Source organism: Callithrix jacchus, chromosome 16 (genome assembly GCF_049354715.1).
Source record: "Callithrix jacchus isolate 240 chromosome 16, calJac240_pri, whole genome shotgun sequence".
Taxonomy (NCBI): Eukaryota; Metazoa; Chordata; class Mammalia; order Primates; family Cebidae; genus Callithrix; species Callithrix jacchus.
The window spans coordinates 16218737-16230883 of NC_133517.1; the positions used below are offsets into that span (position 1 = coordinate 16218737).

A 12147-nucleotide genomic window follows, 5' to 3' on the forward strand; every position below is an offset into this window, starting at 1 on the left:
CTCTCTACCCTGTGAGGATACAGTGAAAAGGCAGCTATTTCATGCCAGGAAAAGGTCTCACCTGAACTCAACCACACTGGCACCCTGATTTTGGACTTCCAACCTCTAGAAATGAGAAAATACGTTTCTGTTGTTAAAAGCACCCAGCATATGGTATTTTGTCATAGCAGCCTGAGCAGATTAAGACCATGTGTCAACTTCCATGACCATGAGCCAAGCTGGTATCAGGAGTGATTCCATGTGGACAGGGTGTGAGTCCCTGAGAAACCCTCCCTTATGGCTGCTCGCACAAAGAGAAGGCACTCAACCACTTAGCTACTCTAAACACTCTGCTACCTCTGTACATCAAAACCTACTTTGGGGTGAGTAACCTTCTAGATAAGGTTCTCCCAAGAGGTAATGACTGACCATGACTCACACTGCTTCTAGGAGAATTGTGCTTCAAAGAGAATGTACCACCACTTACAGCACCACTCAAAACAGGGATGCATCAGAGCGTTTCTCTTCCGAGGAGGACCCATGACACCCAGGCTCACGGGGCTCCTCTTGGCTGTGAAAGTTGAACTGTCTTTCACATCTAATTAAACACTCCTCCCCAGAGATCGCCACCACCATTCACTCACACAGGGCACCCTCTACAGAGATCTCCCAAATTACAGCCAGTGAGATGTAAGAAACTAGAGAAAAATTCCAGCCACCAGGTTCTCCTGCACCTAGACTTTCAGAAACTACCTCATCATAGCTACACTCTAGGGGTTAATCTCACAAGGATCTTAGAGTTCTTTATCCTTCCCGGTCAAAAGAAAAGCTAAACCCTTAGCTGCTAACTTTCATTGTCTAATACTAGTACTTTTATATCATTTACTCTATACAAACGCACCAACTACTTTATATGTATTAATTTATTAAATACAGCAGGATTACCATGCGAGTTTTAGTATTATTCTTACTTTGCCCAGGAAGGTGTTAGGTCCGTGAGTTTTCATTACTTCGTTGCACTGCTAGTAACTGTCCAGCTGGGATTCAAATCCAAGCCCTCTGGGCTCAAAGTCCACCATCATGTATGAGTTTCTCTTCTTTCTTTTCTGGACTTCTGAGAAGGAACCTTGATGCTGTAGGCTTTTCATTCCCCTCACCAGGAAATTTCCACAAGACTGGAGGAGACCAAGATGTCATTACCGAAGGCACATGCCTGAGATTCCCAAGGTGAGGAGGGCACACCTTGAAGGCTGCACACTTCCGACCCTCCTTCCATTTGATAGTGGATCAGATCTGGGATCCTGAAATTTTCTCAGGTTATTTCTCTGTATTTAACCAGCATTCGCTAACCCTAAGTCAGAGAATCACATTTTCCCCCGAAAAAGTAGTACAGTCACACCTTTTAGGTCTACATTATTAAGTACATTGTTGCCTCTCTGTTTTTCAAGGAAAAAAGAATCCTAGGCTCTGTAGAGGGCCTGTGGTTGCTTCAGGTTCTGAAAGGATTACTAGAGGCACCTAGTGAGCTCCACCCCTTAAGATAGTTGATGTTACTTGATCCTCATCATAAAACTGTGAACTTACTTTGATCATTGTCCCATTTCTCAGTGGGTAATTGGAGTTTAGAATGGCTGAGAAGTTGACCCAAGTTCTCCCCAATGGTGGCAGCAGGTTTTGGACACTGAGCTCACCTTACCGACCACACAATCCCACCTCACTGTGAGGTCTGCTGGGTGGAGACAGGACTGCCTACCTGGTAGTATTCAAGTTCCTCAAAGGCACAAAGTGCCTGATGCTGATTCTCTCTGACAGCAAAGTGACAAAAGCTTAGTAGGTTATTTGTTGAATAAAAAATGGATGGATAAATATTAAGAGAATAAATATTGTCTTTTCTCAGGGATCCTGGGCTCCAAAGTTGACACTTAAATTTCAGTCTGTCTCTACTCCACCTCTTACTAGGTAATTCTAGGTGGAGCACTGAATTTCTCTTTGCCTCTGGGGGGTCTTCGTATCTGTAAAATTCATGTGGCATCTATCTAATAAAGTTAGTGTGAGAATTAAATATTAGTCCATACAATGCTACCATTGTATACCATACAAACTAATATGGTATAATACAAATAAAATTGCTGCTTTTTAACTCATTCAGTTTTCCAGTTGTTGCTCAAATTGCCTAAATTTTCATGCATCATACATGTGTGTCTGTTTGTTTGTATATGAAATTAGATAATTACAGTACCTTTTGATGGCAACAAAGAGCATACAAGCATCCACAAACAAGAATCAGTGAGAATTAGTACACAAAGGTTTTATAGTTAATTTTACAGTTTCTGTAGTTAAATTCAAGTTAAGTCCTCGAGTAAGAGCGAGTTCTCAGATGGAAGTGTACCAGTTTAAGGCAAAATGGCCATATTCTTTGCTAGTTTCTTTCTCTTCTTTGATTTCCTCCTTTCTTTACTATTTTCTTCATTGGTCTCCCCTCCGCTCAGTAATCAAATTTCACTCTCCAGTGTTTGTTTTCTTACTCACTGTCTAGCATTCTTACCCAAGAATGCATCTCTCAGTCAGATTAGAAAGCGTGGACAGTAGTCAATTATAATTCATCATTTAAGAATTATTTTCTACTATAGTTAATTTTCAATATGTAAGCTTATCCAAACCTTCCATTTCAACTAATAGAATGAAGATTCTTTTTCTGTTACAAAAAAAAAAATTCAAAAAATGACACTAGTAAAGGAAAAGCATAATCAGAAAACTTTCCCCAGAGAAAATAAAGTCATCAAAGAATCTTTGTCCTCCCCCCATAACCAGTGCCAGACAAAGAAGGTTGAATGACAAATTTTACCATTCTTCAAGATCCAGATGACATCAATGCTTCTTAAATTGTCCAAGGCATAGAAAAAGAAGAATTTCTTCTAAACCTTATCAGTGAAAAAAGCATAACATACAGTACAGAGCTACACCTGCTGAAGATAGTACACCTACACAAACCTACGGAAAAACTTGACTTATACATATCAGTGAAAAAATCCTAAATAAAATGCCATCAAATAAAATTCAAAAGTACATGTAGAAATAATATATTATGAGCAAGTAAAATTTATTCTAGGAATATAAGAAATCATGTTAATGTGATTCACAATATTAATATATCCAATTTAAAAGAATAGAATTACTTCTATGAGGGCTAATATATCTTCAACAAAATGTTACATCCATTTTAAATATCTATTATATATGCTTTTCATAATAAATCTCCGGATGCCTTTACACCAAGTCAGGATAATGCCCTCTACTGCCGCTACTACTTACAGCCTCACTGGAGACGTGAGCCATGGCCATCTGATAAAGGAAAACACTTAAAAGCATAAAAATTGTGGCAGGAATGAAGTGAAATTATCTCTGTTTTGCAGATTATATTATAGTGGACTTTCAACACCTAGAAAATCGATGATAAAGCTGACACAAACAGTAAAGGAATTCAGTAATGTATCAGAATATAAAATCAGCTTACAAAAGTAAATAGCCTTCATAAGCACAGCTGATAACCAGTTAGAATACATATTGAAAGAGGAAAACCCACTTATAATAGCCACAGTAAAAGATACTTAAAACAAACTTTAAAAGGAAAACTTTAAAACTCTCTTGAAGACACCAAAATAGAGGGGACTAGAAAAATGCAATTATGTTCCTCCTTCTTGGATAGGGCAATTTAGTATCATAATTGTGCCAATTCTGTCCAAGTTAGCATATCAATTTAATGCAATTTTAAGAAAAATCCCAACAACTTAGTTCTTCTTTAGCTATATGAGTTAAATCTAAAGTGCATATGCAAAAAAAAAAAAAAAACAATTTTTAATCATTAGGAAAACCTCCCTAAATAAGCAGAATGATAGGAAGTTACCACTGCTAGATAAAACTATAAAGATAAATAATTAAAACAATGTGGTACAGGCATATCAATAGAAAGACAAACCATTGGGAAATGGAAATTACAAGTCAAAACTGAAGCATCCTAGTAACATAAAACAAGCAAGTACTCAAGTACAAATAAGACAGATGAAAACAGCAAGGAAATCAGCTTACAAAGGTTACCGCTGGCTGACTTTTCTAATGATTTTAAATAAAAAAGAATAATGATCCTAATGGATGAGTCCAAAAAGATATTAAAAGGATAAAGAGGAGGTTAAGGGAAGGTCTTCTTTACAGAAGAATGCAAACTAATATACCCAGGAAAAAAATGATAGAATAAAGCTGCCATTTTTTAAAAATGTAATCATTTGTTTTGGCAAGGCTCATTAATGGATGCCAAAATCATTATGTAATATATGATATTCATATGCTCTCTATGTATTTACCCCCATTGAACTTAATCATTACCATGGAAAAAAGTACTTTTACACAGAAGAGCGCTGATAGAGTCCATCTTAACTAAGTTATCAAACTTAGTATCACCAATAATTAAGTGGCCCTGTACCAGTTTACCTGAGTCATAGCCTGGTTTCACCTGTTGTTTTAGAGTACTTACTTATTAAGAGTACGCCCTTTCACCCTCAAAAGTATACCAGGCTGAGTGATAAATAATAGGGTATTATCCTAATACCTTCTAATAGAATGCAATAAGAATTAAATACAATCATTTATATATTATTCTTGTCTAAATTTTAAATGTAATCAGAAGGAAACACAATCAGAGAAATCGAAATCATGGGACATTTTTACAAGACAATTACTTTGAGCTTTTTTAAAAAAAAAAAAATGTCATTGTTACCAAAGAAAAGTATCTTTAAGTTTGCTCATCATATTCTGGGTAGGTAGGATAAAATCTTCATTTCTTAAGAGAGGAATGCTGGTGTAGTTAGATAACAAATAGCTAAGTCTTGTCTTTTCACCCAGTCAGATACTTTCTATCTTTAAACTGCAGTGTTGGGACCATTTATATTTTACATAATTATCAATGTATTTGGGTTTAAAGTTATTGTTTTGCTCTAAGTTTTCTATTTGCCCGCTCTCTTCTTGGTTTTCTTACTCCTCTTTTCCTCCTGGTTGTAGATCAACTGAGTATTTTTTCATGTTTCACTTAACCCTCTATCCTGAATTCATCATATGTCTGTTTACTTATTTTACTTGTCACTCTATGGCCTTCAATATGCGTATCTAATTTATCCCAGGAGACCACTTCAACTCTGATACATACTCCCTTCCTTTGTCCTATTCTTATTAATATCACAATACACTATTATTTTTACTTTAAAAAGTCAAAGACAATTTTTAAAAATGAAAATAGTGAGTGCAAAAAGTCTTTTCTATTTCCTTACATATTGACCATTTCTGGTGGTTTTTACTTCTTTAGGAAGAATTTTTTAACACTTCTTGTAATGCAAGATTGTTGGTAATGAATTCTCTCTGCTTTGGTTTTATTAAAATAAAAACCGTTTCTTAAAGGATATTTTTCAGGAACAGAATTCTAATTTGACATCTCTTTTTTTTTCCTTTCAGTACCATTGTCTTCTGGCTTACAAATTTCTGTAAGAAGTCCGCAATCATTTTTACCTTCGTTCATATGCACAGCGATTCTCTTTGTGAGACAACTGTCCCCTGAGGGAACATTTGACAATGTCCACAGACATTTTTTATTGTCACTTGTTGGGATGTGGTCACAGCCATTTAGTGTGTAGAGACTAAGGGTGCTGCTCAGCATCCTACCATCAACAGGACAGATTCTGCAACAAGGAATTACCCGGCCCAAATTCTCAATTCTGCTGAGGTTGAGAAACCCTGCTCTGCACAAAATGTGTCTATTTTAATCAGGCCAGTTTTGGTATTTTTCTCTTTATCCCTAATTGTCAGCTATTTGATTAAGATGGGCCTTCATGTGTTTTGTGTCGGCATGCATCTGGGTCCTTCTTGGGATTTGTTGAGCTACTTAGATTTATGGGTTTGTACTTTTACCAAATTAGAAAAATTTTTGGCCATTAACTCCTCAAGTATTTCCTCTGCCCACCGTCTTATTTCTAGTTTTCTTCAACTCCAATTGTACATATGTTAGACCACTTAATATTATCCTACAGCTACTTAAGAATCCAATTTTTTCTGTCTTTTTTTTTCTACATGCTTCCTTTTATATTCTGTTTTTTGTGGATTAGGTTCACTAATCTGTTCTTTAGCAAAACAGAACCTGCTTGCCTTCCATGCCATCCAGTGAAAGTTTTATTTGAAATACTGTAATTTTAGTCTTTGGAAATTTCATTTGGTTCTATTTTATATCTCCCATTTTTCTATGCACTATGTTTATCTTTTCTTTTAAATACTTATACATTGTTTTAATAGCTGTTTTAAGCTGAGTGACTTGAGCAAGCCACTCAATGCCTCTATACTCCTCTGGAAGACAGGGATAACAATAGTGCCAATTTCATAGAGTTGTTGGGAGGATTAAGTGACATATGACAAGTGACAGTATCTCTACACAAGGTGATGAGGTTGTGGTGAAACAAGCTTTTCACACACTGTTAGTTAATGTGCATCATGAAGCTCAAAGTCTTTGAATTCTTAAAATTGAGTTTCTTAAAAATCTCTCTAAGAAATAATAGAAATAAGGAAGATGTATGTCCAATGATATTCATCACAATATCGTTTTATGTAGGAAAATGTTAAAAATACATAAAATAAGAAAAATAAATTCTGCTTTAACAATAATTAAAATTATGTCATATTTCCTTAAGAACTTTCTTTTATTTTTTTATCTTAACAAATAAAATTATATGTGTAGCTAAAGCTCCCCATCCTTCCCATCCTTAATGGCATTGCTACTCTAAAGCTGCTATTTGTCATACCATGATACATTCATATTCTTACTGTTTATCATTTAACAGCACTGGCTGAGGGCCTACCATTTGAACTGGAGCTCCAGGTGTCTGGAATACATTGGTGAATAAAGACACAATTCCTACTCTCATGGAGATGGAAATTACTTTCTAGTTAGTGGGGAGACAGAGAATAAACAATCTACTTAAAATACAGTCTAGAATGTTTTAGAAAGTAAAGAACAAAAACACAGCAGGAGGAGAAGAACTTAGACACTGTTTGGTTTGGTTTTTTAAATGAAGGAAGTTGTCCAAGATAGCAAAAAAAAAAAGAAAAAAGGAAAGTGCAGAAGAGAGGAGAGAATAACTGGAGCAAAGTCCCTGAAAAAGGGAAAGAGCTCAGATGTTCTGCACAAATAAGAGGACTGGCTTTAGATAAGAATATGGATATTCATCTCCAACATCAGTTGGGAAGGCTATTGCATGGGTGGATATACTACTGGGAAATCCACAAACAATATATTGTAATTGTGTTTTTAACATTTTCTTTTTTATTTTATTTGATTTTTTTAATTGTACTTTAGGTTCTGGGGTACATGTGCAGATCATGCAGGATTGTTGCATAGGTACATACATGGCAAGGTGGTTTGCTGCCTTCCTCCCCCGATCACCTATATCTGATATTTCTCCCCACATTATCCCTCCCCATCCTCCCCTACACCCCACTGTCCCTCCCTTAGTCCCCACCAACTGATCGCTTTGTGAGATGCTCCCCTCCCTGTGTCCACATGTTCTAATTGTTCAACACCCGCCTATGAGTGAGAAAATGTGGTGTTTGGTTTTCTGTTCTTGTGTCAGTTTGCTGAGAATGATGGTTTCCAGAGTCATCCATGTCCCTAGGAAGGACATGAACTCATCATTTTTCATGGCTGCGTAGTATTCCATGGTATGTATGTGCCACGTTTTCTCTATCCAGTCTATCGTTGATGGACATTTGGGTTGTTTCCAGGTCTTTGCTATTGTAAACAGTGCCAGAATGAACATACGTGCGTATGTGTCTTTATAATAGAACAATTTATAATTCTTTGGGTATATACCCAATAATGGGATTGCTGGGTCAAATGGTATTTCTATTTCTAGATTCTTGAGGAATCGCCACATTGTCTTCCAGAATGGTTGCACTAATTTGCACTCCCATCAACAGTGTAAAAGTGTTAACTGTTATACTATTTAGACTTTTGCCACTTTCATTTTTATCCTAACCTTAAGTTTTGGAGGTTTATCCATATTGACTCAATATAGATAGAGTTTCTTCAACTTATACTCATTTTACTGTACTTACTGTGTGCTGCATTCACTGCATGCCTATACACTGTGCCATGATATAAATAAACCACAGTCTACTATATGGTTAGCCAGGCATTATAAACAATGCAGCAATGCACACTTCTTCTTTCACAATACATAGGCAAGACTTTCAAGTATACAACCCAAATTACGCTGCAAGTCTATAGGACATACAGAGCTTCAACTCGATTAGATATTGCCAAATTGCCACCAAAATATAAACTGGATCATCATTTTATATAGCAAATAACTGTTTCCAAAAACAACAAAATTAAATAATGTTTTGTACATTGATAGGATAAAATACCATGTAGCCATTGTAGGTCTTGTTGAGCAATATTCATCATATAATTTTATATTTAAAAAGCAGAAAAGGAAATAACACCATAAGATGCCTAATTAAGAGACTGATATTTTTAGTGTGCTTTACATAGATAAATTACTGAAAGTAAATATCACCAATCTTTTAATAGTATTTCTGGATGATGAGGTAATGAATAGCAATTTTTTTCCTATTTTTATTTTTCACAAACCTACATTTTTTACACAAACATGTGTCCTTAAATAAAACTAAAATATTAGTATCAATATTAAAAAAAACTTTACAATAAATATAACAATGTTGAAAAATAAAAAATACATGTCAAGGCTTTTAATCAGAAAAATATCAATAAACGTGTTTGGGCTCTTTTTCTTGAAAAATCTTATCAGTACCTTCACCTTCCTGCTTCCACTACATCAGAGCACCCCCATCCTACTGCACTGGGTATAGAGTATAGCCAGTCAGCCTCAAGATTTCACAATATGAGAAAATATCACCCAAATCTTACATAAGAAATTTAAGTGCAGCTTTTTCTTCGGTATATAAAAACTACCAACCTCAACTCACAGCTGTGCTGTATATTCAGCTGCTAATTCTTTCTGTTGCAAGTGATTCCCCAACATGTCAAAAATTCAGGTAATATGCTAGGATTCCATTAGAAAATGGGAGCTGGTAAAAGCATCGCTGATCCAAGGAGACTGGAAAGCACTGGATGCTAATATTGTCTGATTGACATCATGAGGGCCCTTTCTTCAGAATCAAGGAGTTGAGCTTTCATTCAGACCTCAACAAAATAGCACCTACATAAAAAAATGATGCCAGGAAATCAGTATAGTTCAGCTGTCTTTATACCTTTATTTAGAAGCATTCTGTCCATTAGTCATTTATAGATATGTTATACCACTCATCACCTACAAAAGTAGGAATTGTTACTACTTGTATAGCCATTCTAATTTAGATGCATAGAATTTAAACTATTTTAAAAATCATCTTTGCTTTGGCAATTTTCTTCCTTTACCTTTATTTCCCAACTTCGGTGAAATAATAAAATAAAAAACTTCCCTATTTTTATGGAAGCATTTACGTTCAATCAGCAAGTGAACAAGGCCACAAAGTCTATTTCCATTAGTGCAAGAAACAAAGAGGGGCTTTCAACCTAGAAATGTCAGGCACCATTACTTCCTGTATGGTATGAAAATGCTACATCTGTTGATGTCAAAGATGGCAATATGTATATCTACATATGAACATTGATGACTGTGAGATGCTTCAACAGACTCCTGGCAGACCACATATAATAACTGTTTTCATAAATAGCCAACATAAAACCAGTGCACAATGAAAACAAAAATTGGACTTTCTACAACAAAAAACCTAAACTGACTTTTAAAAAATTTACCAGTGAGCTTGCCTTTATCATTAGAATATTTTGCAAACAGCCAGTGATCAGAGGAGAGGTGGTCTTAGTTTCAGTAATGGCAAATTGCATGATATAGGTTTCATTGCAGACAGGCGTGTGCGTGTGTGTGTGTGTGTACATATTTTAAGTTACTACATGATAACAAATATATGTGGCCCTATAAAAGTGCTCAGATACAAGTCTAAATTCTTGTTAGCTATCAGAGCAGAAAGTTTTCTTTATAAATACAAAGTTATATAGAGGAAGAAATAGTAAAACAAAAATACACACTAAAAAATTTAAAGGTTGTATTTTAAGCTACATTCCATATAGCCTGTTTGTTTGTAATTTCAACTTCTAAGATGTCCACTACATAGGCAGCATATTTGTTTGCATCTGAGCAAAAGACAAAAATCCATAAGGTATTTTAACGCAACATTAATAAACAAAAACTAGCAATTTAAATGTTAGACTCAACCTGAAAAGGTAAATTTATCTTTGAGTTTTCCAAGATTTTTAAATGAATGTGAGAAATATTGTCCAGCTTCTGACGAAGACTCTGATTTAGGTCAGATTGGGCCATATATGCCTATTGTGGGATTGGGTAACAGGGCTGTTCTGACCTGGAATAGTTGCCTGCTTCTCATCCAGTCACTTTGGCAGGGAAGAAAAAGTTCTGCAAAAAAATGGGGGTATCCACTGAATTCTATGGCAAAGAATTGAAGGAAGGGGCACTCTCCTAACAAGGACGGTACTCTTACCAGAGACTGGGAGGGTTCTGGCCCACTTAATAAAATAGATAAATAGATGAATACATTCTTCCCAATTTCAACTCACCAAAATAAATGTTCACACAATATGCTGAAGTCTATTTCCTTCCAATTACTCAGACTTTTAACAAAAGTAAGGAAAATAAAATATATCTAAAATTCATTGAACACGAATTGGTCTCACCTAGGCAACCCTTAAAGGACACATTTTCATGGAGTCCTATTCAAACTGAGTCAGATCATCAGATCATAATTATCTGGTCTGGAAAAATGTAATTCTCCTATATTCCCTGGTCTTTAATCTTATTGACTCCAATTTTCTTTTTTATCAATCTATTTCAACACATTTTATTCTAAAAGTTATCTAGAAAATGTAAAAAAATCATAGATGTATTAGAAATTCTATATGATATTTTATAGACATTGCTAATAAACATGTTTTTGTTTCAAAAAGTAAACTGTGATTTCAGGGATTGTTATTCCCATTTGTTGCAAACACATTTGATGAATATATTATGATTGCCACCATGACTATAAGTCATGTCATAAAAAGATTGTTTATCCTCTTCAAGTGAATTATAGATTTTTCATTTTAAATACACTCTGCACTCTAAAAATTCTGGTGACATAGTTGTGACCAAATAGTCAATAGGCCTTACTGTTTTGTAGGTGAGGAAGATGATGAGAGAAAAATAAATGTGCTTAAAAAAATGAAATAAGGTGTGATGCTTAAGTTTATTTGTTAATTTGACTGGGCCATAGGGTGCCCAGATATCTGGTTAAACATTATTTCTGCGTATGTCACTGACAGTGTTTCCATAAGAGAATAGCATTCAATTTGTGGACTGAGTAAAGCACTTAGCCCTCCTCATTGTAGATAGGTGTCATCCAACCCACTGAGAGCCTGAATAGAACAAAAGGGCAAAGGAAGGTTGGATTCTCTCTCTGCCTGACTGCTCGAGCTGTAGCATACCTCCTCTCCTGCCCTTGAACTAGGACTTACATCATTGGGGCCCTTGGTTCTCAGGCCTTTGGACTCAGACTGGAAATTACACCAGTGACTTTCCTGAGTCTCCAGCTTACACTCAGCCTTCACAATCCCATGAGCCAATTCCTTATAATAAATCTCACTTATATGATACATATATTTGAAATATATTATACATAATGACATTTATTTATTTTATTTCTCACTATGTGTGTGCATGTGTCATGTCTGTGAAGGCATAACTCCTGTTGGTTCTCTTTCTCTGGAGAATCTTTACTAACACATAGACTATTAATGGACACATTCTTAAATAAAGGACTAAATTAAATTCTGGCTTAGTAGCTTTAGCATTCATCAACCAGTAAGGCTCAGAACTAACAAGCATTGGTTAAATGCCTTTCTAAAACAAATAAAAGGAAAATGTGGCAGGAAAGCCACATTTTACTTCACAGCTGTTTTGTTGTTTGCTTACTCTAACAAGGGAGTTTTTTAAATTATTGTTTTGAATAGCAGGTGCTCATTTGTGCACATCTCTAACC

At 35.4% G+C, this 12147-nt stretch overlaps 1 long non-coding RNA gene across 3 annotated transcripts in view; it reads left to right on the top strand.

The window, feature by feature from the left end:
• The window catches only part of LOC118148456 (uncharacterized), an 89092-nt gene that overhangs the window by 17408 nt on the left and 59537 nt on the right, over positions 1 to 12147 (top strand). The gene's annotated exons all lie outside the window — the stretch shown is intronic.